The sequence below is a fragment of the Colossoma macropomum genome, unplaced genomic scaffold (genome assembly GCF_904425465.1).
Source record: "Colossoma macropomum unplaced genomic scaffold, Colossoma_macropomum, whole genome shotgun sequence".
Lineage (NCBI taxonomy): Eukaryota > Metazoa > Chordata > Actinopteri > Characiformes > Serrasalmidae > Colossoma > Colossoma macropomum.
In genome coordinates, this window is record NW_023494786.1 from 26,942,409 (window position 1) to 26,948,408 (window position 6,000).

The window sequence follows — 6,000 nt, forward strand, 5'->3', positions numbered from 1 at the left end:
TTGCAGAAAATGAGATAACTTGTGGGGTAAATGAAATGAGTCTCAGCCGCATGATATGAGTTTTGGGCAAATGGGACCACTTTTAGGGCAAATGAGATGAGTTTGAGTGAACTGAGGTCCACAGCGACACTAAAGGCCACAAGAAAAATGTACAGCATGCACTCCTGTGTTAAATACACAGATGAGCCGAGATGACCCAAATAAGGATTTGCACAGCGATTCTATTCAGGTCTCATACTATCTGCAATGTCCTGCATGTTTATGGTGTTATATTTATTGTTGGGCTTTGAACCTAGTCTGGCAGTGTTGTGTTGTGGTGTCACTAATATATTGTACTGCACTTGTTGTTGCTCTTGTTTAATTGTGATATAAGTAGTAACTATTAGGGCAAGCTCAGCAAAAGTGGGATGTCAGGTAAAGTTGGAAAAATAAGCTTTATGCTGCATTGCTGTTTGAGTGATGGGGCTAAATGGATCTGACTTGAGTAAATAACACAGCCCAACCGATTTTCACAACCAGAATTCAAACTCATAACTGCAATGGTAGGGCAAAACTATGGATAGCTGGTAGTCAACATGAGTCACATTTAACTATATTACTTTAATATATGCTAAGCTGGTGAGTTTGAAAAAAACACTATGGTTAAAATAACAAAACCATGTCAAATATTTCAAAACCCAACTGACAATCGTATCGATCAAGAAAGCACTGTTAGCTAAACAAGCAGAGTATAAATTTACAATTCAAAATATAAATCTAAAATCAATATCGAATCAGGCATAACATTTTCACATCATTTGGGCCGGATTACTATCACAAGGATGCAAGTCATTTGTCATTTGTTTTCATTGGCCTGGCATCTTTGTTTTGCCGTAATTTGAAAGCCTGGAGCATCTACTAAGAAGAGTCCCACTTTTGCTTAGTACACCCTACTGCCATCCAGTAAACACTGTCTTTGGACACTGAAGGCCCTGAAGGAACATTATACTGTTCCACTGCAGACCCGCAGTGAGGATGACTAAGTTCTCGAGTCATCATCTTGAGATTGAAACAGCACATGCCATCATAGCCTGTTCTCCTGTTGGAGGTGTTGCTGTAGTAGTGAGTATCGTCTCTTTCCCACAGCCACCGACCTGCCGTGCGTGTTTGTTGAACTGTTTGTAGAGGAAGGCTCGCGCACACTGGAAAAAAAACAAGGCACTACACGTGCCGCTGGGGCCTTTGAACATGACACCGGCTGACACAGCTTCGGTTACGCTGCGGTGATTGGAAACATCTGGTGGCAGAGAGTGGAGGAGTTCAGCACGGAGTTTATGAAGTTCACCGTGTGCAGCTTTAACAGGACACAGCCTGGACGCTGCCGTTTACACGCAGCGTATCTACGAGATGTATCATGTCCGGCATGTCCCTAACCATATGGAGCACGAGATCTTCCGGCGGTTGCATCTACTGATAGTAAATCAAAACTCTGTGTGCATCAAAACCAGCATGTTATGCATGCATGTAGGAAATACTTTGTTTCCTAGGCCTCTGCCTTAGGACATGAGTGATATAATTAGCACACATGTTGTTTTGATAGCTATCATATTAAGTTCTTTGTCCAGGAACACTTGCTGTGCTCCAAAAATACACTCTGCGATATATCTTGATTTATTGCAGAGCAGAAAAGCAGCAGAGGAAACGGTCTTTGGACTGCAGTCTCTGGCCCCAGGTTTGATGATGATGGGACAATAAATGCCAATGGCTGGGTAGAGACACTGTTCCTAAGCTATGGGCCGTGGCTCCGTATGGCTGTATAAAACATGTGTGCAGTGTCTAATGAGAAAGCCAGACTTTGGGCGACGGCCCATTGGCACCCAGTCTCCACTGGCTAGCATCTATGCTAAGTATTCTGGAAAGCAGATGCTCCAAAATCGCAAGGCTTGATCGCAAGAATGCTTCAGTAGATACCTGTGAGGATGGAGCTATGTACCATATAGCAAAGACCATGGGACTGTTTCATCCTCAAAGTCTCAGTTTGGAGCCAAAAGGATGACATCAAGAGTGATGTAAAGTTGGGACGGTCGTTTATGTCTGCAGTGACCAAAATCCTGTCAGTCCGTTGCTCGACCAGGGCCCAGGCAAGAGTCAAGAAATTAATTGAAATCTAATAGGCTGATGTGTCTGATGACCTAATCCCTGGAATGCCTTGAAAGTCGGTCAGTGTTCAACCAGACCCAGCTCTGTCTGAGAGCCGAACATCAATTCTTTGCCTGTTTTCTTTGTAAACTCTATAAATTTCGCTCAGTCTGGTAACTAATAAAAAAATGGCTCAAGCATTAAACTCCTTTCCTCGACTGGGCTCTGTCCAGAACCAACTATGCTAGGGACAGTCTCCTCGTAGAGTTAACTTTGATTTAGTGCTGCAATCTGCTTGCCATTCTTTGAAATCAAACACACCGTTCCACTTTAAAAAAAATCATCACATAAATGATTCAATGAGGCCCATTTGCTAGACGATGGCTTTTAAGGTCATGAGGGAATCAACCAGCCTATGATCACAAAGCCTAAAAACAAGAGAGCAACGAATGTTGGCATTTGACAAATGAGCCTGGTGGGAGGGGAGGGAGGTAAATCAGGGCTGTGCTGCCTTTTCTAGTATTCCCCAAGCCTAAAAGGCCAGGAGGAAACAGTAGCCCAGCAATCAGTAGTTGTATACCTAATAAATGAGGAATCGGACAAATTCTTAATCAACTGCATTGAGTTGAATTAATTAGTCTAAGAAACACATTCACGGTGATTGAGCACAGCACTGCTATCATAATGAATATTAATTACGGTAACCTTCGGAGGGTGATTAGGAATGTGCCCTGAAGGAGCCCCGACAAGGCACCATACAATAGCACAGCACTGGCTCGCTGCAAACAAAAGAATTCCACTGATGAACCAATTTCAAAGGAATGTCATTATGGAAAAGGACAAATCTATATGCACAGCCGTGTCACCCAAGTCAAATATATGAAATGGATCTCTAACTAACGTTATTCCACTTTTGTTTTCCTTAAGGTGGATGGCTTTCAAAAATAATACACCAAGAATAACCTAAAACACATGAGACAGAAGACCTTGGGCAGAAGGACGGCACTCAAATAAAAGTCAGAAATGGGAATTGTAAAATTAGGGATAGTGCTTAAACACCATTAAATATTACTCATTGTAATTGTGATTAACAAGCTAATGTTATGTTTTTAGTCAATTTTACAACTTGCATAAACTCATAGACCTGTTAGGTTAAGCCTGGCATCCCCCCTTTAAAAAATTCTGAAATGCTCTGCGTTTTATTTTAGATTTGGAAACAAGATACGGAACACACTGAACATTTAAAACACTCGGAGGAAGCAGTGGGAGGCCAGAGTACACACTGCTACTGCACACAATCCACTCTCAAACACCCAACGTGCCAAAATGTGTTTCTCATCCAGCAAGCCTAGGCTATAAATCAGATCTAGAGTGGTGTGCAAAAGTCAGAGACCACCCTTCATTTATTTTATTTCCAGTCAAAACGGCCAACAAGTTATTCATTTTTAAGAGATATTTCCAAAACTGGAGTTCAAAAAATCATTAAAAGCTACAGACAAAATGGGACTCCTAACAACCAAGCTAGACCTGGTAGACCACCAAAACTATCCCCATAGACAAACAGCACTTAGAGCTTTTATCTTTGGAAAAAAAAGGAGAAAATCAAGCTGCTTCAGATCTAAAAAAATCCACAGGTGATTCTGTCCATCCCTCCACTGTGAGAAGACGACTCAGCGCTATGGGTCTGAAAGGATGTGAAGTTGTCAAGAAGCTCTTACTGAGAAAAGGAAATACGCAAACAAGAAGTTGCTGATGTTCTCAGAACAACGGACTGACCACCCCAGACCTCAACATCACTGAATGTGTTTGGGATTATTTGGATCATGAGAAGCAGAAAATGCAACCAACTTCTAAGACTGTGAAAAATATCCCTGCAGATTTCTCAAGAAAAACTGAGAGTCTCCTGAAAAGAATAGAAGCTGTAATAAAGGTAAACAATGGACACATTAAATACTGAAAAAAAAAAAAAATTATATGTTTTCTTTTTTTTTTCTAACACTGGAAAATGAATAATATGTATTGGCCATTTGACTGGAAATCTAAGAAATTAAGGGTAGTTGCTAACTTGCATAGTACTGTATACTGCACAAAGCCTATTGGCACAATCATGCCGGTTAACAAGCTATTGTAAGCCTGATGAAAGTCATAAGACTGGTCACTCTAATTCATAATTGAGTGTATAGTGTCCCAAAACCTTTGTAATGTGATCTTCTAGTTTACCACAAACTATACGTGGTCCAATAGAGCTATTGGGAACGTACGGGTGCAGCTCCATACTTAAAGCTGTTGAGAAATCTACTACAACAACAATAACCACAACGAGTACTGAAATGACTGTAAAAACCTCCCCAAATGCTCATGCAACCTGGATTGTAAAGGTTTCACAACCCTAAGCTGATCAGTTTAAACACTTCTTAACAGCCAAACTTCACCCAAAGCCAAAAGGAACAACATTAAACTACTTAAAGCATATTAAAAGTTTCTTACACAGAAAAAAACCTGACTCAAATATGTACACTGGTTCCAAAATGACTAAAATATATTCTCTTCTGTTCACTCTCTTTTGGCAATATCTCTGTTGGAGTGATATATTTTATTACCATGAAACAGATGTACACATTTAAATCAGTAACACTTTATTTGAATAGCCCACTGTAGACACTTCACCTTACATTCAGCTAAATATCTATTAAATTGACCATCATTTTCATTAAACCTAACCCTAACCTTAACCCTCAAAGCAAAACCTAAACCAAACTCTATCCCTGCTCCTAATCCGAACACTGTTGACAATGAGCTGAGATGCACCAGATAGTTTGTTAATGGCTTGAACATCTATGGACAATCTATTTAGGGCTGTCCAAATAAAGAGAGACCTGTAAAGCAAGTAGATTCAAAGCATAAAAGTAACAATAAACCGCACATCAAGACACAATCCACAATGAAACAGAGCATCCAGAAGCCTCCAGCCTCCAATCTGCAGCCCAGTGACGAGGCCACCTAGTCCACCTACTGACCAACACACCACAACAACCCTCTCACAGCAGACAATCAGCAAAACTCCACGTATTTCAATCAAAGAACAGCAGGTTCATCATCATGAGCAAAACACACGTCTGCAAACTAAAGAGAAACTTACAGTCATCTGCTGTTGGAGTAAGGCGCGCGTGCGCACACAGCTGGTCTTCCAAACAGTGGACAGTACCAGAACAACGAGAGCCTTGTGTTTCCTCAAAGAGAAAAGCGGCACACCCACGAAAAAGAGAAGATGCTGGGTCAATATCCACTTAAATGATATCCATCTCCACGTCCAGGTCTCGGCGTGTTGTTAGAAACACTCCAGATGCGCGGTGTGTGCGTGCGTGTGTCTCCAGATGCGTTCAGCACGAGCCAAAAAAGCGCTGCACAAGTTTCCCAAAGAGAAGTCTGTGAGTGTAAGCAAAGCAACGTCCAGGTTCGGTGAGGAGCAGCTGCAGCATCCAACTCTGCACTCCGGACTTCAAGCGAGTGAAACAAGACGCAAAGCCCCGCCCACCCTCATTTGCATAATTTATTCACCACGTGGAGGAGCGGAGTGGCGGTCCCCTAGCTCCGCTGACAGGGGGCGCCAGATAGGACGAAAGCAAAAGCGAGTCTGCTTTCATTTTTGAGCAGACTTTGGTGCCACCCATCTGCTTTAGAGGGAAACGATGTTTTCTGCTTTTTCTTTTTCTTCTACACTCCTCTCTCAAGCTTTTGTCATGATCTGTAATGAGCTTCATGATTCCCAACCCCTGCATGAACTCCTAACCCCCTTTTTGAAGCTGGAATCCTGGCTTATACTCAGGCTGGACGTCTTCCTCACCATGTTCTAGTATCGAATGTTCTGTATGTGTCCCACAC

At 41.9% G+C, this 6,000-nt stretch overlaps 1 protein-coding gene across 1 annotated transcript in view; it reads right to left on the bottom strand.

Annotated features, from left to right (window-relative positions):
* dchs1a (dachsous cadherin-related 1a) overlaps positions 1–5,600 on the bottom strand; it is a 163,538-nt gene extending 157,938 nt beyond the window's left edge. Inside the window, 1 exon segment of the mRNA XM_036565175.1 lies at positions 5,258–5,600. The gene's annotated coding sequence lies outside the window, so the exon portion shown is untranslated.
* Between the last annotated feature and the right edge of the window lie 400 nt (positions 5,601–6,000).